The sequence below is a fragment of the Trachemys scripta genome, chromosome 7 (genome assembly GCF_013100865.1).
Source record: "Trachemys scripta elegans isolate TJP31775 chromosome 7, CAS_Tse_1.0, whole genome shotgun sequence".
NCBI classification, from domain to species: domain Eukaryota; kingdom Metazoa; phylum Chordata; order Testudines; family Emydidae; genus Trachemys; species Trachemys scripta.
In genome coordinates this window covers 13,738,702-13,758,550 of record NC_048304.1, presented here as the reverse complement: position 1 = coordinate 13,758,550, position 19,849 = coordinate 13,738,702, and the positions used below count along the sequence as shown (strand labels likewise).

Sequence of the window (19,849 nt, the reverse complement as noted above, 5' to 3'; positions counted from 1 at the left end):
ATGATGATATAATACCTATGTGGCAACTATAGCAACTCTGTACATGGGAAACTAAACTTAGGAAGGCATGTAATGCATTTTTATTTCTTTTGATGTAATTTAGCAGCTAGAAATAAGGAAGACATGCCTACTCTTCAGGTAACTAGCCTACTCTTAATAGACACCACCAAATTGTCGGTGGACCAGAATTGGGGAATCTCTCAACTAAGGTAACTCAGTTTTTGGTTCTGGGTGCTGGGATTGGAAATTGCTAATTTAGCCAACAAAATGGAACTTATATTGTTTCATTAATGTAACAGAAACAATGAGTACTGCAAAGCAAATTAATACAAAATTGTATCAGAAAGCAACAGAATTTGTGCAATCTCTGGTTTGACAAAATAATTGCATTCAAGAAAAATAATAATTTATCGACATACTTCATTCATTGTCTAGTTTGGTCTAACGGAGAAGAGAGTTTGGTTTAGTGATCAGAACACAGCACTTTGAGTTAACATGGCTGTTCTCTACTCTCAGCTCTAGCTTGGACTTGCTGTTTGAATTATGTAGCTTACTCAAATCTCTCTGTGTCTCAGTTTACCCATCTGCAAAATGAGTAAAAGTATTAGTATTTATTATTTATATTACATTAATACCTAATACTCCAGTCAAGGATTTGGTGCCCATTACACTAAAGCTTGGTACACATAATGACAAGATGGTCCATGCTCCAGAAATTTATTATGATTATTTATAATTTATAGTGCGGCAGAGCCCCAGTCAGAAACCAGGATCCCATTTTGTTAGAGCATTGTACAAACACAGAACAAAAAGATGGTCCCTGTCCCTGTAGTAGGCCCATGAGGTAGGAATAGTTAGTCCTGTTCTTACAGTCAAAGTAGAGGACTAACTGTTCCTACCTCATGGGCCTACTACAGGTCATAAAGCAATGTTTGTAATGTGTTTTAAGATTCTCACATAAAAGGAAGTGCAAAATGTTTTTAGTTATTGCTTCCAAAAAAAAGTAGAAAAGAAAAATAAATGGAAGGTTTTAGTACATTTTAGTTATTTGTTGTCTTATTAACTTACACACCTAAAAATAAACCAGTTCCCCCTGTTTGCGATGTTACAACTAGGAGGGAGGTCTGAACAAAATTATATAAAAGAATGAAGTTCCAGTGATTTATATTGTCATGGCAATGGCCTAGATTCACCATCAGGTCCAGTCCTGTACAAACTGTAGGGGATAATATATAGTGGCTAGAACCACTAACATGAGTTTCATTTATCAGAAAACAATGATGTACTATTGTATTTTTGCCTTACTTGCAACTTACACAACACAACGCACTGCACATCTACTTTGACCCTATACACAAGAGGTACATACATCTCAATTATTTCAATTTGCTTAAGAGTCAATTGAGAGTAAAGGCTGAGTGAATATTACATCTCAAAGGGCCACGTAGCTCTTTTCAAGTAACTCAAGTAGGCTTTGCAGCTTGAGGTGAATCCACAACTCATCAGCTACCCAAGAATGTGGCACAATTTACTTCACTAACCACAGACTTGCTGGGTTATTATTACTCTTATAAATGATAATTCCTAAACACAGTAACCTTTTAAAAGATATCCAGAACAAATACACAAAATGCCATAGCAACTAGGGCTGTCGATTAATTGCAGTTAACTCACGTGATTAACTCAAAAAATTAATCGTGATTAATTAATCGCAGTTTTAATTGCACTGTTAAACAATAGAATACCAATTGAAATTTATTCAATATTTTGGATATTTTTCTACATTTTCATTTATATTGTATTCTGTGTTGTAGTTGAAATCAAAGTGTATATTATTTTTATTACAAATATTTGCACTGTAAGAATGATAAACAAAAGAAATATTATTTTTCAATTTACCTCATACAAGTACTGTGGTGCAATCTCTTTGTCGTGAAAGTGCAACTTTCAAAATGTCGATTTTTTTTGTTATATAACTGTTCTCAAAAACAAAACAATGTAAAACTTTAGAGCCTACAAATCCACTCAGTCCTACTTCTTGTTCAGCCAATTTCTAAGACAAACAAGTTTGTTTACATTTACAGGAGATAATGCTGCCCTCTTCTTATTTACAATGTCACCAGAAAGTGGGAACAGGCATTTGCATGATACTTTTGTAGCCAGCAATGAAAGGTATTTACATGCCAGATATGCTAAACATTTGTATACCCCTTCATGCTTTGGCCATCATTCCAGAGGACATACTTCCATGCTGATGATACGCGTTAAAAAATAATGCCTTAATTAAATTTGTGACTGAACTCCTTGGGGGAAAATTGTACATCCCCTGCTCTGTTTTACCCACATTCTGCCATATATTTCATGTTATAGCAGTCTCGGATGATGACCCAGCACATGTTGTTCATTTTAAGAACACTTTCACTACAGATTTCACAAAATGCAAAGAAGGTACCAATTTGAGATTTCTAAAGATAGCTACAACACTCGACCCAAGGTTTAAGAATCTGAAGTGCCTTCCAAAATCTGAGAGGTACAAGGTGTAGAGCATGCTTTCAGAAATCTTAAAAGAGCAACACTCCAATGCGGAACTACAGAATCTGAACCACCAAAATCAACCTTATGCTGGTGGCATCTGACTCAGAGAATGAAAATGAACATGTGTCAGTACGCATTGCTTTGGATTCTTATCAAGCAGAACCATCATCAGCATGGATGCATGTTGCTTGTAATGGTGATTGAAGTAGGAAGAGACATATGAATCTTTAGTGCATCTGGCACATAAATATCTTGCGATTCTGCCTACAACAGTGACATGAGAACCTGTTCTCACTTTCAGGTGACATTGTAAACAAGAACCGGGCAGTATTATCTCCTGCAAATGTAAACAAACTTGTTTGTCTCAGCAATTGGCTTAACAAGAAGTAGGACTGAATGGATTTATAGGCTCTAAAATTTTACAATGTTTTATTTTTGAATGCAGTTTTTTTTGTACATAATTCGACATTTGTAAGTTCAACTTTCATGATAAAGAAATTGCACTACAATACTTGTATTAGGTGAATTGAAAAATACTATTTCTTTTGTTATTTTACAGTGCAAATACTTGTAATAAAAATAAATATAAAATGAGCACTGTACACTTCATATTCTGTGCTGTAATTGAAATCAATATATTTGAAAATGTAGAAACGTCAAAAATATATAAATAAATGGCTTTCTATTATTGTTTAACAGTGTGATTAATCACGCAATTAATTGTGATTTATGCAATTAATGGCAATATCGCTTGACACCCCTAATAGCAACATACAATTCCCTTTATTCTCCCATTTGTGGAGAATTGGGGAATGGTCTAGTGATCACCTTTTTCGTACTCTATCTATTTAACTCTTCACTCTTCCTCACTTCTATTAGCAAAAACAAATTGCACAACTCTCTTCCTTCATCTAGTAGACCGCCTCTGAAGTTACCATCAATACCATCCTATGAACCAGCTTCTGAGTGAGGTCTAGAAGCATATCGAATTGATTCATATCCCTCACTTGGTCCCTGATGGCCTTCTAAAATCCCAATCCAGCAAACACTTATGCATGGGCTTGAAGTGTTAGACTATGCCCCAAGAGAGCAGAACTCTTGGAATAAGACTTTCGCAACAGTATATAATTAGAACTTCAGTTTGCAGGGAAACCTCTCTCTCTCTATCCCACAGTACATACTGGTAAGCTGTTTCTGATTTCCAATTGCCGGGTGATTAGAAGGGCGTAGGCAGAACATCTTCACAACTCACTAGCACTAGAAGAACGTTTTGCTCTTTCTTAGCTTCTGTTAAAGGCACCACGACAGCACTTCAATCATTATCACTTTCACAAGAGCACTTGAGCTCAAATAGTTGAGGAAGCAACATGGCTACTAGAATTTAACCAAGTTTGAATACATTAAGAACTGGCCTGAACCTTTACAGCAAACTCAAAATGAGCCAAATCTGGACCTTTACTGAAGTTCAAAATATGAAAAGTAAGTTTTCATAATATTTTGAAAGTAAATTTCACATTTCTATAGGTCCTGGCTTCAGGCTGCACCAGAAGCAGTAATGTGGAATAGAGTCTTAGATAGTGTAACTGGATTACTTCCACAACAACAGATTAGATTATCAGCTGGTGTAAAATGAAGTCTAGGGAGCTAAGCCGCTTAACATCAGCCGAGGATTCTAGCCTCTATTATTAATAATAGTTTACATTTACATGGCACTTTTCATCCTGAAGGGTTCCAAAGATCTTTACAAGCTTACAGCAATATACAACATATAAAAGATATTCATGCATGTATGTTGACATTTAGCTATCAATAATATTGACCAACCACAAAATAATTAATTTTATTTATTAGCATTTTTTCCCACACCAACAATACATTCCAGGCCCTGCACAACACAAAAAAACTAATTAAAACACAATTAAAAAAAAAAACTATTAGCAGTAACCTTGCTAAATTCAAACAGATAGAAGCCACTAGATTTCATTAGTGTTCTTGTTTGTTAAAACAATACAGCCTCACTGCAAATTACTGGCTATTACTGAATTAAATGGTACAGAACTGATCGCTTCTGTGTGTGGCATCAGACTTCACATTGACAGTCACCCTCACTTTCCTGGTTCTCATTAAAGGGCTGCAATAGATTGATCATGCAATCCTGGAAATAAATATAATTCTGTGCTACTAGGCATATTAGACCTATTGAGCTTACAAGTAATTGCAAGGGCAGTTACCATTTTTGGAAGGTGTGGGTCTTCTGGCAGAGAGCAGTGTTCACTACTAATAGTGTTGTTTTGCACAAGGGAGGTGAGAGGACCATACAGCATTGCAGTGATGGTTTACTAAGGCTATTAGACACAGACTGATCCATAGCTATTGGGTCTCTACCTAGCAGACTAACACAGCCTGGCAAGTCCCAAGTCACCCACATGGGGTCTCCTTACATTAGGGTTACCATACGTCCGATTTCCCCGGACATATCCGGCTTTTTGGTACTCAAATCCCCGTCCAGGGGCAATTGCCAAAAAGCCGAACATGTCAGGGGAAATAGGGAGGCAGCATAAGCCAGGGTCCACCCAGCCCCAGCACGACCCGCAGGGTCCGCAGCGCAGCCCAGCCGTCCGGCTACATTGTAGCGAGATCGGGCGGGGGAAGGGCGGCCGCAGCCACAGAAGGTGGCGAAGGGGCCGCTGCTGTCCCCGGAGGCCGGGCGGACCGCGCGCCCCAGCCGAGTCCGCAGGACCATGGGGAGGCCGGGCCCAGCCAATGGCTCTGGCCTCCCTCGCGGGCGGGGTCTCCCTGGACACTGGGGGACCCTTCCTGCGGCCCCGTCACCCCGCACGGCAGGAAGGAGGCTGCGGGGAGTGCGGCGTGTGCCGGGACTGCAAGGACCCGCGCTGCCCCAGTCGCTGCTGAGCGTCTGAAGCCCCCGCAAGGCAGAGGCTGCCGGGGGAGCGGGGGAGTAGGGCAGGCAGGGGGGCTCAGGGGCTGCAGGGCAAAGAGGAGCAGGGCAGGCAGGGGGGTGTAGAGGCTGCAGGGCAAGGAGGAGCAGGGCAGGCAGGGACATAGAGGCTGCAGGGGCAGGGCAGGCGGGGGGCGCAGAAGCTGCAGGGGTGGGGGGGTGCAGGGGCTGCAGGGCAAGGAGAAGCAGGGCAGGCAGGGGCAGGAGGGTGCAGGGGCTGCAGGGCAGGTGGGGAGCAGGGGGCATAGAGGCTGCAGGGGCAGGGGGGGGCAGAGCAGGCAGGGGAAGCAGAGGCTGCATGGGCTGCAGGGCAAGTGGGGGGCAGGGGGCATAGAGGCTGCAGGGGAGGGGGGTGCAGGGGCTGCAGGGCGAGTGAGGAGCAGGGAAGCAGTTAGTAACCCCCAACCAAGATCAGAGCGGGAGGGAGGAGGGGGAATACGGGGTGCTCAGAGGAGGGGGCAGAGTTGGGGCAGGGACTTTGGAGAAGGGGTTGGAATGGGGGCGGGGAAGGGGTGGGGTTGGGGTGTGGCCGGGGGCGAGGAAGGGGCGGAGTTGGGGCGGGGGCAGGACTGGGGTCCCATGGAGTGTCCTCTTTTTTAAATGTTTGAATATGGTAACCCTACCTTACATCCTTGACGGAATGAAGGAATGGAATACTAACTACACTAAGCAAATACTGCTGTTCTGTACGGAAGGAGGGGAAATGCTCAGAAAATTCAAGGGGGTCTAAATTTGCAGCATTTCCAAGGAACGCATCTCTCAGGTAGAGACTGAAGCCTTGCAGAGGGGGATGGGACCCAGCCAATAGTTCCTGTCCAGCTGACACATTTCCACTTAGAAACGTGCCACACCCAGCAATTGTTCTCTACCTCAGCTCTCAAACCCCAATAACACCTCACCAAACCCAAAACCGCACAAACAAATGCTGTAATGAAGTGGAGGAGCATGGAACACAGCCACTTTCCTTGTTCCTTGACTTTAGTCGGCATTGGTGGACTTTCCATTCCCTGGCTTCTGTTTACAGCTCAGGCTGGATGGTACCCAGTGGCCCCTTGAGTACTGAAAGATTTGCTCCATTAACATAATTTTAACATCCATAAATAACTTCTGCTTCCTGACATTTACTGCAAAGGACTTGACAGGGGGAGAAAAATTAAAATTCCACCCTCCTTGATTCCCTCTTTTAGTGTTCTGCACTACTGTGACCCCAATAGAGTGAATGGAGTTACTCCTCTTTTACACCAATAGGAGAAGACAATCAGGCCCAGTGTAGACATACTCCATTTATATAGCTTTACTGCACTTACTGTACTTGAGAATCATAGGATGATTATGAAGAAAATCCCAGTACTGTTCATTATTTTTTCCCAGTATAAATCTTAGCGTGGGTTGAGTTCTGTGTTCTGATTACAGAGGTCCTGAGCTACTTTTACTTCAATACTTTAATGGCAAACGACCGCATCCAGTTATTCTATTCTCTTCCCACTTACTGATTTACTAGTCAAGTTTTGGATGAGAATAAAATATAAAAAAATGTTATTTTCATTCAATTTCTTATGTATTGTGTAGGAATACATTGGAGTGTCTTACTTAATGCTTTGTCTAAGGGCCAGGGAACCGGAAGAGACCTGACTGCTGTGCTGGAAAGCCAAAACGAGCGCTTTTCACGGAGCCAATGAAGAGAGGCAAGCCCTTGTTAGTGACCCATGATGCAGGGGCAAGACCCTGTTCTGCTTGTGGAGAGGGCTGGCAAACTGCAAGTAAGGTCGATTTGCAGGTTGGAGAGTTGTGACTGAGGAATGCTGAGAGGAAAATCAGAGATGTGTGTTCTGTTACTGCAGTCTTCTTTACCGTATTCTGTAATTTACATGAGGACTGTTTTTTGGACCTTCTCCAGGACCACATGTTAACATATTCCCAGATGTCCTAGGTCTGGACACTTCCTGATCATGCTGCTGTTGCACACTGCCAGGCCTTTCAGTTTTTATTTATCCCTGAATAGGCTATGGCCACTTGTCAAGTGTGTGGGGCAGGTGAGGTATCTCACCTTGTTTGGAGCTCCTGACATTGTGTTTAAGCAGCACAAGCATGCTAGGGTGGTTGACATGACAAAGAAATCTGTGTACACAATCAATGGTTTATGCCCAACCAGATGGTGTTGTTTGCGGTACAAAATGGGAGGGGGGGACCTGCTTTAAAATTATAATATAAATTCTCTAAGTACTGAATCACTATAACCATAATTTATGGCTTTGCTTTTGAAAATAAATTAGATGTATAGGGCCTAATTCAAAGCCCACTGAAGTTAACATGAAGGCTCTTGCTGTCTTCAGCAGGCTTCAGATCAGGTCCTTGGAGTGTGACAGAGAATGGGTTGGCTTGCTCTGACTTGTATAAGAGGTGTTTTTAAATCTCTCTTTTGGTACAGTCTCTGATCATCGGGGTAAAGAGAGGACAGCCTATTTCATAAGGGGCTACAAGGTATTTTTGTAGGATATTATTTCTTCTGTGCCTAACTTTTTCCTTAGGTTCTTCTTTTCTTTTGTTCTATCTTGGTCTTTTATCATACACCAAAGATTAATTTTGAATTTTCTGCTGATTGTATGAACATGGACTTCAGGCACAAAAGCTCTTTTATGAGAGACATTAATATTCACGTTGATGTTCCTGAACATCTACTTTCTGAAAGGTTTAATAATTTTTTTAAACTTCATGATTTTGTCGCAGTGAATGTATTCACAAAAGAGCTTGTACTTTGTCTTGGGCTCTGGCATTTACCTTGAGTTTTGCTTGCATAATTAGCACTGGTTAGGTCCCTTATTCATCATCTTAGTAATTGTGATTTCTTTTCCTATCTAGTTTTTAGAATAGATAACTTCAACCTGAGCAGAACAGGAGTTAGGGCCATGGGAGGAGGGAAGAGGTGATTTGAAAGTAGCCAGTTGTCTACGTCTCCTCAGTCATTCTCTCCCCCAACCTCAACCATTATTTTAATGGGACATTTTAAAGTCAAGATAGTGAATTAGGAGGCTTTTAGTTCAGCTTCCTGCAGTCAACGTCCACTCTGAAGATGGCCAGCTATTTCTCAGAGGTGGGTAGCTGAGCTCTGAGCCTGGGCTGCTCAGAGAATCAATGGTTTCCTTTTGAAGCACTGCTGCTTGAGTAAAACCACCCAATGCTTCCTCCTGCAGCCTACCTGCTGTGAACACCACCACTGAAGTGGACCCGGGTGTGCAGGAAGCTAAGCTACGAGCTGGACTAAGGAGTTTCTTGACTTAAAATGTCATGTATAAGAAGGTGGAGGTCCTGGAAGAATTTCCTGTATTGGTATCAATTATAAAAAATGGGCTGGGGAAAAATGGAAATTGTAGAAATATAGCTTCCAATATTTGTTTAAAAACCCATTTTAAAATAACTTATTTGTTTTGTTGGTACAATCCTAGTTGTGCATGATTTGCGTTCAAGCCCTAGGTCTGTCATGCCCCCAAAGGCCCACATGACGAACAAGAAAGACTATGACAATGAAGTGTGAGTGTCTGTAGGATTGGGGCCACAGTGAACAACGTATGTTACAGCAAAGACCTGTGTGTAGAGTTTGTTGCTGTTTTTTGGTTGATCAGTCAGGTCTTTCTGAAGATAACTTAACCACGGACAAAGATAGGGATCTATAGTATCTTCCCTGACCTCATTTTTATTGTGACTCTGCATTTCTTCCGTACATTGAGAGTTGACAGAAAATGTAACTCAACTATGATTTAACTGATGAAATAGCATTTTGGGAACCAAACAGCTGAGAGCTAGCCACTACTTCTCATGGTGTTTTATGGAGCAGAAGGAAAGGAGGAGAAATGCTTGGAGCTCTTGGGCTCTCTGATATTATGGAGTGATTGAATGCTTTGAAGTAAACATGGTCCCAGTATTTTACTCCTCAAAATATTTATATAAAATCTCTTTCTTATTTCATTATTCTGTTCTATAAATAAATAAATAAATAGAAGCACAGTATGATGCAAGTTTCTGTTACAAAATGACTAGAATCAGGGCACAATTACTTTTAAGTGGTGCCCCTCCTGGTAGCTTTCATATTTTTGTTTGTTTCACTGCCATCGGCAACTTGTGTTTTTCCCCACCCCTCTTGTTTCCCTTCCCGTTAAGTATTGATGAAATTAAGAAGATTATTCAGTAGCTTCATCTTTCCACCTGCTTTTCTGATCCTTGGCTTTGAAGGCTCTTGATACATTGTGTACATACTTTGGGCTCAGTTCTTACTAACACTGTTAATCTTTCACTTCCTCAAGGCTCCTTTCCGTCTTGTTTGAAGATGACTGCAATTACAGATTTTATAAGGCCTCAGTTCTTTTTAGCAAGTAACTAGCTAACTTTCATCTAATTACTAATCTGTCTTTTTTATTTCAAAGGCAGCTCTAAAGTAAAATAGGAAGTGATGAAATCTCTGCAATATATTTGAGAGCTTGACCTCTTATGATAAATTTTAGCCCAACTTCTGAACAGACCACAGCACTGCTGAGACACAAGGGTTCAGCAGCCCTCACATATTTGTTAACCAGGCATGAAGCACTGGAGGATTTTTCTTATGCTTTGTATAATATTGGCTATTACCTGCTTTTATTTCACGTGGATTTTTTTGCATTGGTTTCCAGGTACTGTTTTAGATTGATGATGATTCTATTTGCTTCAGTCTCCGCTGTGTGCTGCACTGGGGCACGAGAGCTCCAGTCGAGATCATATTTAGTTCTGCATTTGTATGCTCCCACAGGTTACCATTCAGTCTTCTGTATGTGCAGTATAAAACCCATGCCAATAATATTCATTGATTCCATTCTGTTCCTGCAGAACTCAGGAAGCAACTTGATGTTTAGCATAACTGTAAGACATCCAGTCATAGATGCAGCAATTTGTTACATTTTAATACAAACTAAATTAACCCAGTATTGATTAGTGCACCTATTCAGAGGTCTCAGGTATTATCTCTTATGGTTTCCTCCAATGATCATGCCATTTGTCTTTCACATAATTCATGGGGTTTTGGGAATTAAGAGAGATTATTAAGAACACTATATTAATTGGCAATCTAGCAAGACAGACCTACACTTTCCTATTCTGATCTCTGAAACCTTAATCCATCCTATTCAGTTATGAGATTCTGCTCTCCACTGGGCTAGATACTCAGCTTGTGTAAGTCAGTATAACTCTATCGCAGTCAATGGAGTTATGCCAATTTACAGCTGCTGAGGATCTGATCAACAGGTAGTTCAGACTCTGGAAAAGGAGGCATTTGACCAGGTCTGTTACTTTACCCCATGTTTGGAGAATTTAGATAGAGTAGAATGAGCTGAAGCTTCTTTTCTATTCCCTTTCAAGGCTTTAAAAGCATCGAGTCCTTCCAATTTATACAATCCTTGGGCACATCACTCAGCCGCCAGATGGCTTCCATTTGTTCCATGTGTCTGAACTGCATCATATAGATCACACATTTGCAGGTTATGCTCCTTCCTTAGCTAGAGTAGATAATTTATTAATTCAAACTTCAGGGAAACGGATCGATTTTCAGGCTATCTCCATCTGTTTGATTTTGCTGTTTCACCCGGTATTGGTAATAGTTAAAGTTGTGTGAACAGACTAACAGATTTTCAACTAGCCCAAATATTGACTCGATTTGGGAGAAAGTCATTTCCAAATAGTAATTGGAAACCATTCAGCTCTGTGTATGCAGCTGCATTTCTTCCCCTAGCTCCCTCCTGTAGAGCCTCCAAGATTTCTTGATTCACAGTTCGCCATTCCCTGCAACATTGGTTTAGGCAATGCTTCCAGATCTGCTATTACAAGGGGCCCCATTCCCATAGGGCAAAGTTGCCAATGGGATATGTATTGTTCTTGTTTCAGTGCCATGTGGTGTTGAGTGAGAATTGCTACTTCCTGACTAGGAAACCTGTAGTTATAACTTGAATCCCTGGGGAAAACAGAATGTCTTCTCTGACTCCTGTCCTGGCAGGGGAATATGACAGGTTTCTCAGGTCCTTGTTTTTAAATAGGGAACCTTCATCCACATTTTCTCCTAACTCTCTTAGGAACATACTACCTAGTTCTTTATACAATATCTATTGCTTCTCCCCTTTCCAACCAATTAGTGTAACCACAGTTAGTGTATATGTCTTGCCCATTGTCTAACAGACTATACAATTAATACAGATTGGTGGGAAAGAGATATTAGAACAACTATCACTTAGCAAAGGGGCCCAGTTTATCTTGAACTGGTCCTAATCCCTAAACACAATCCCTCCATTTTAAGGGATATGCCTCCTTACTCAGTGGATCAGAGTCTCTATTGCTGTGTGTGTTTACACCAGACCAAAGAGGTACAAAATGTTACTGTATCAGAATGGTCATAGATTACACATAAATTGCACTCACTTGGCACTGCTGCAGATGACTACACAAAGCATGAAGCAACATAGAATCAGGCCCAGTGCATTAAGGGCATTAAACCCTCCCTCCCACTAATCTCAATACTGTGAGAACAAAGGGAAGGTATCAGGGAGGGTACGAGGATAGGCAGCCCTCCATCTTGAATCAGTGTTGTGGGACTAGCCGGGTAAAGTTTTTCCCCAAACTGGGGAAAAAGTCTTTTGGAAGGAGGGGTTTGGAGACAAAAGACCCATCTGTTTCCTTGCACCCCACTGCTGTAGAAAAACAGCTTTCCCCGCTGCCAAAGGGAAAGAACCTTTCGAGCCATAAACAGGGCAATTCATTTTTATAAGGTCCTTGGCTCTGATGTACACCTCTCTGCTATTCTGTTGGCCTCAGTAGGATTGCATAGATACCACCAAGAGAAAATCTTGACCCCGTGCATAAATTGTGCACATAGAGGTTTGCATTTAAATTTGCTGTAAGATCAGATATTTCAGATCCAATATTTTCATTGATTTATAGTTCACTGGCTAGCTACTAAAATGTAGGCATTTTAATTATCAAAATTAATTAAAATGCGCATGACACCCAATTCCTAATTTCATACAGTTGTATGATTGCAAATGAAAAATACACATAAAAAAGAATCCACAGAAAGCATGTACAAATATGGCTAATTTATCTGTCAAATTTGATCAGGTACATTTTTGTTTCATGTTTCCTTGAAATAATTATCTTAATTTGTTCATACAGTATTTAAATAGAAGAAATATAGAAAGAAGCTAATCTGCTGAAGAGAAAATCAAATTCTTAAGTCTCAAGGGAGCAAAGAAAAGAAGCGTGGGAAAAAAAATCTGTTGATTAGGCTATACAGCTCTGTTTCTGGGCCTAACACATTATTTGCCAGTCCCAAATAGAATCATAAAGGTATTGAATTATTTACAGATTTGAACTAGAATCTGATAATAAAATTAAACTTTGTTTTTTAGTCCCAATCTGCTCAGAAAAGGCCTTATTTTCATCTGTGAACTGGATATACCAAAATATGCCAAAATGGTAAGGTAAGGATCATACACATTCTATCAGTTCAGCCATTGCCCTTATGACATGTTAATGCTCTTCTTGTAAGGCAGCTAATATTGTGTCAATGGAGGAAAGTCACTCTACTATCAGGAGAAATATATGAAAAATTAAAAACATGAGCTTAAAAAAATAGAGTTCTCTGCTATATCAAAGGCCCCATGGGAACTTATTAAGCTCATTAAGACCAAGTTGCAAATCCAACAGCACTTTCATTTTTTGCCATGTCTCAGAGAGTAAAACACATCAGGTTATAGATGTCTAAGCTGTCAAAAGCCCAAAGCAAGGGTATAAGGTAATCTCAGGAACCAGCATTATTATCTAGCTCTTCGTTTGCCTCAAGACGTTTCATTTTTGCCCTCTGAATACAACATTAGTTATTTGAACATTTTTATAATGTCTAGCACACAACCACAGGGGAAAAAGCAGAGCTAGAAATATGCAATTCAGAAATACTGATCTTCCTGATGAAGAGTGCTGTACTTATAAGGTACAGTAACTCCTCACTTAACGCTGTAGTTATGTTCCTGAAAACTCCGACTTTAAGTGAAATGATGTTAAGCGAATCCAATTTCCCCATAAGAATGAATGTAAATAGGGGGGATTAGGTTCCAGGGAAATTTTTTTTTCCCCGTACAGTACAGTACTATAGTTGGGAGGTGCCCCCGCCTTATACCACACAGGCACAGCCAACTGGCACTGGAGACAATGAGGCAGGTAAGGAGGCTGAAGGTGCTATAGGCTACGAGAAGCACGTTGCGCAGCGGCAGCATCCCCTACTCTGCAAGCACCAGGGGCAGGGGGCTCAACCCTTGGCCCGCCCACTCCACCCCTTCCCTCAATCCCCCACCCTTAACCATCCTCTTCTTCCCCACACGCCGTGGACTCCTTCCTACCCCCTGCCTCCTGAATGCCGCAAGCCAGCTGATTGCTGTGGGCAGGAGGCAGGGAGGAGGAAGGGGAAGGGCTGATCTGCGGGGTCTGCCGGCAGGCAGGAGGCACTGTGGGGGGGTGTAGGGGAGCTGATGGGGGGCTGCCAGCTGTGGTCAAAGCAGGCAGCCAAATGACATTATAGCGAAGCATTGCACAACTTTAAATGGAACATTTCTGTAATTGAGCAGGGACGCAAGATCGAAATAATGTTAAGCAAGAGGACGTTAAGTGGGGAGTTACTGTATATGGTTTTAAACTTGGTTGATCTTTGGAGACGACCAATGTCAAATGAAGGAAACTACTGGCAAAATAGTGCCTTACAAGGATTACCTCACCTGGGTGACCGTGCACTGCCCTGCTGTGGATGAAAGGACTCAGACACAGACTGCTTAGAACCCATTGCCCTGGTGCTCTCCTCTCTGCACTGGCTCCCTTTAAATTAAATAAATGGAGATATCCCATCTCCTAGAACTGGAAGGGACCTTGAAAGGTCATCAGGTCCAGCCCCCTGCCTTCACTAGCAGGACCAAGTACTGATTTTGCCCCAGATCCCTAAGTGGCCCCCTCAAGGATTAAACTCACAACCCTGGGTTTAGCAGGCCAATGCTCAAACCACTGAGCTATCCCTCCCCTTTATTCAAAAACAAAGGTGACACATTTGGGTGCTTATCTTCACAGCCCTCCTTTGGATGAGCCAAGCCATCAGAGATCTCATTACCAAGGTCCCATGTATGTTTCAACGGAACAAATCAGTCACAAGAGTAAATGGGATTCAGTTTTCTGGGGAGCTTGCCCGACACTGCAGAAGCCACACCATCGTCAGACTGAACTATGAAGCCCACTTTTGACACCCCTCTCCCCCACTAAGATAAATGGATATCACATACCAGCCAAGGAGTGGAAAGAAAGATGTGGTGGATCCTTAATGGGTTTGGTTTCAGAATCTGTAAGATTCTTAGAAATCACAGTGATTTCACTACATAAACAGTGTTACAGAGAGACATGACCACACCTTATTGGGGTGCAGCATGAACTACTTTCTTATAGAATTTACGAGGGATGAAACTAGTTCTATAGAAATTACATTAAAAAATCCTGTAGGATTGAACAAGGAATGAAATCCCCTCAGTAGGTTTCTGGAACCTTCTATAGAATTCTATACCAGGGATATAATTCCCTAATGGATTGTCTATCGAGTAGTAAGGGGGAAAAAACTCCACCAGCTAAATAAAGTTTATTATTTTCTATTGAATTCTACAGGAGCTACTGACTGGTGCAGAGGGGGAGTGAAATGAAGCATGGCCTGGCCCCCTTCCCAGATCCCTTTGAGAGAGTTAGTGCTGATAGTTCAATTCTGGTAGATGCTGAGCACTCTGGTCTCAAAACAACAAAGCCAATTTAAGCATGTTTTTAAGTTCCAGAAGTCAGTGGGATTATGTGCATGCCTAAACTTAAACCCACACTTTTGTGTTTCACGTAATCAGGGCTGGAGTACTCAACACCTTGCAGGACTGGACCCTCAGTCTTTTTCCTTACCTGAATGCAGGGACTGTAATGATACCGAGTTCTTCTGTGTGCAGGAGGGGATACAAGTAGCAAGTCCCATGTGCAAGGGGCTGGGCAAAGTCTATTACAGAATTTTATTTTTTGAAGTTTGCCATGTTTATTTTAGGTGAAACTTCTGTGTGGTTTCCCTAAATGTAATGAAGTAAAACAATTCACCTAACAGTACAGAAGACAACTCCTAAGTGATGGTTTAATTCCTCCCTCTTCACAAGTTTTTGAATAAAGAAATGCAACAGTTTAATCAGACATTGACTGGGTGGGTGAGCCAAATCTGGCTGCTTGGAGGGGTAAACTGAAAATGAGAGCTGGTTGAAAACATTTTCAGTAGAAGGGTTTTCCATCAAAACCTCAGTTTAATCAAAATGTAAATATTTTGTGGGACTTTCACTCTCTCCTTTCATTTAAAAAAGGAAGAACATTTCATTTGGACTTTACCATTTGAATTTATGTAGTTCTGACTATTATATTAATATTAATTTTATTATATGTAGATTACACATTATGTTTAATATATTTTATTTAATACTTCAGTGTCTGACATTAAAATACAAATATTTGATGGTTTTGAATATTTAATTATTATTTTGTGTGAATTTTTTTATTCCGTGGTAAATTTCTGCTTTTCATTCTCATTTGGAAAGAAAAATTTTGAAACGTTGGAATTTCCTGCAGAATGAAAATTTTATGGCCACTGTATTTAAAATATATTTAGCCTATAAACTCTTTCAGGCAGTGACTGTATTTTACTCTTTTTGTATTGTCTTTCCATTGATTACACTGAACGTTGGACCAGATCCTTTTACTCTCAAACTTATTGGTAAAGTTGAACTGAATAAAGGTAATGCTGGCAAACTAAATTATACCACTTTGATGAGGTTTACATAGACAGAATATGGAATTAATAAGGTATATAATGTAAGCCCTGAATTTATGTTTTTCAATCATAACAAAAACACTGGCAGTCTGGGGAGTGTACAGGTTTATTGTGGGATAGGGTTAGAAAAGAAGGAATAGATACAAAGAATTTCCAAATGCTAAAGAGGAAATATCAATTGAGGAAATGATAGGCCTTTGAGACCTTATATTGTAATATATATATATTCTGAAAGTAATATATCTGAGCCTGCAGATTTGAGCCTCTTCCTCATGGGATTTCAGGTCCCCATGCTAAATAACAAACAGCGAGATGGATTACAGGAAGCTGTATCAGCAGGGAAGATAAAGGAGGCCATAAAATCCATGCAGTCTTTTAGGAGTTCAGAGTTGGATGGCTTTCCTGCTGAATTTTATAAGTAATGTATGGATCAGATCACATCATCACTGCTAAACACCTTTAAATCAGCTTGTAATATTAGTGTCTTCCCCTTTAGTTTAAGAACTGCTCTCAACGCTTTGATTCTCCAGCCAGGTAAAGATGGGGAATAATACATAAATTATCATACAATCTTCCTAATCAATGCTAATTGTAAAAATTCTCACTCAGGCCCTTGATCACAGACTTAATCATGCCTTGCCTGAACAGATTTATCCACATTAAGTGGGATTCATTATCAATGGACTCTCCCATGACAGCATCATATTAGTTTTGAATGTAATATATTTATTTAGGAACAAACAAAATTGAGTTGCAGCAACTTCTTTAGAGGCAGAGGGAGCATTTAGTCAAGTGGGATAGGCTCTTGTTTCTGCATGAATTCAACTGCTGTGTATTAATCTGGAAACCTGTGTTATAATTAGGGGTGTAGCATAGGTTGTCTTTTCCTTATATTGTCACCTGTTTCTGAAAATACTTCCAATAACTATTATGCAACTATATTTTGGATTAACAAACGAAGAAAGCTGTGAACAAAAACAACAATAAACAGTGTTGATACACCTTTTGCATCAAAAGTGAAAGCAAGTCATCATCTATCTAATCAGTCAAGTGTCCTAGGCCTGGTCTACATAGTGCATTAGTCACATGCTCATTGACCCATGTGAATCCTGCTGCAGTGCACTCCAAGTTCCCTGGTGCGCACTAACATAGTAATGTTTGAAATGGGACTACATGAATATGCACTAGGGAACTTTTGCTGTGCACCAGCAGAGTTCACATGGGCCAGTTAGCACATACTAAATGGTACACCCTTCTGGTGTGGATTAAAGCACCATCTAGACAATCCCTTGGAGTTTTGTACTGCTGTCCATCACCACAGTATCTGAGCTCTCTGTGCAACTGGCAGTAAAGAAGCCCCACTACATTTTAGTCTCTGACACGTCTCCCTTGTTAGGTTATAGAAAGCTCTGTTTTGTGTTTGTTTATTTATGTTTCCCTGGTTTATTTTAAGGGGGGTGGTGAAGGAGTGTTTGATGTTGTGAATGTCATTCTGGTCATGGTGGAAAGGCTTTATCAAACAGGAAGCTTTTGCAGCTTTTCTTAATATGGTGATCATTGTCAGGATGTCTCTTATGTAAACTTGTTCTTCACCTGTATCCCTGAAATTCTTTGCCGCATTAACCAGTAGCTATCTTAAACTGGGAGAAATTGGAGGCATTGTCACTTCACAAAGTATGCCTAATACATTTTGAATAATATTTTATGTGGACTCTAAGTGGTTTAAAATACTCTATTTTAGCAAAATCAAGCAACCTCAATGTCATTGTAAGGGTAAATCTCAACACCATCATGAAGAATTATAAAATTGGTTTAGGAAGATGAGAAGACCATAACTCCATGTTTGGAATAAAAGATTAAAATTATTCGTATCAATTCATTTCTTAGATTAGGTTACACAGACACACACATATATACATGGCCAAGATCTTCTAAAACGACTCATGAGTTTGAGTGGCCAACTAGAAATTCCCAAGGTTCCAAAGTAGATGAATAGCACTTCCTGAAAATCAGGCCCCTTTAATGTGAGAAGTTGGGCATCCAAACACAGACACACCCAAAATCACTATTCACTTTTTAAAATCTTGGCCATGCATATATGTAAATGGAGTCTATGTACCTAAAATCCCCCAAAAACCCAACCTAAAAAATCATTTAAGTGATTCCAAGCTTGTACCCCAAAGTGCAGGGTTATGATTTTCCCTATTTTCTTAAACTGTGCATGAGTGTCATATGTATGTATTAGCCATAAAATACTTCTAGCGTTTTTTTCAGTTAATTGTTTTTATATTTTTTCTGATTTTCATTAAGTGATAGGGAGGGGAAACTATATTGGCCACAAGGAATATTTGGATACTTTAAAAAGATTAATCACATACTCTAATATAGGTCTTATTCAAGATGCATAGACAAATAATCAAGCTGCTCAAAGAATAAGAAATGGTATAAAATTTTCTTTTTTATTCAAAGTGTTTGACTGGGGAACATAATTGGGAAAAAATTCCTTATGAGAGGTTGGGGAAGTATACACTGGGAAATTGTGGCAGATTAATTGACTCTATTGTTTAAAAATATTTATAATGAGTCCTAATAACATAGGAATGGAAATAGAAATAAATACATAATGAAATTTTGACTTGGATTTCTATATAGCAGGAGTGTAGACAAAGGACATATTTTAAGGCATCAGAAAAACATTACAATATGTTGACAACTGGTAAATGCACATTCATCCAACACCTGATATGCCAAACTTACAATTGAATTACTTGGACAATTATGAATAAGTGGCTATTATCTGAGGAACAATATCCTTTTAACATTCATTAAAAGATGCATGCCACACAGAAATTATGGTACAAAAGGAATTCTCAGTCTTTGAAATTTAAATACAGGCTTTTACCTGATTTATTATAAGGATGTTACAATCAATAATGGAATTGAGGCTTAAAATAATAAGGACTCATTTACTCGTAACATAAATCCTATCAATGACTGTACATTATCTTCTTTATCTGCTGTAACTGCAACAGATGACTTCTGATGCATTGCATATTAAGTAATAAGACCCACTTTTTGCCAATGAAAGGGCATGTTTTTCCATTGAGTAACATTTTTTTTCTAAATGTCTAGGCAGATTTAATAGTGCTTTTTCACCGCATCTGTCTCTTTCACGTGCGTCTAGAATCTAATCTCACTTTCTAAGATGTCTACATCTTTTATCAAGAGAAAAATGGTTTTGAGCTGACACACAGAAATCAGGAGCACAAGCATTATCTCCAAAGCTTCTCTTCATGAATTACTTTGCTAAATGAGCCAAGTCATATTCTTTCTTTATCCCTGACAAAGCCTTAAAACTTTGATCTTTTAGGCCCCAATTAAACGGATGGTCAGTCTGGTTTTGTTGCTAAGACCTCCTACCCTGTAAAGTCCTGTAGGGCATTTGAGTCTTCATGTTGAAACCACCTTTTTTA

At 40.1% G+C, this 19,849-nt stretch overlaps 1 protein-coding gene across 6 annotated transcripts in view; it reads right to left on the bottom strand.

Moving 5' to 3' along the window:
• CNTN4 (contactin 4) overlaps positions 1-19,849 on the bottom strand; it is a 642,022-nt gene that overhangs the window by 481,522 nt on the left and 140,651 nt on the right. The window lies entirely within an intron of this gene.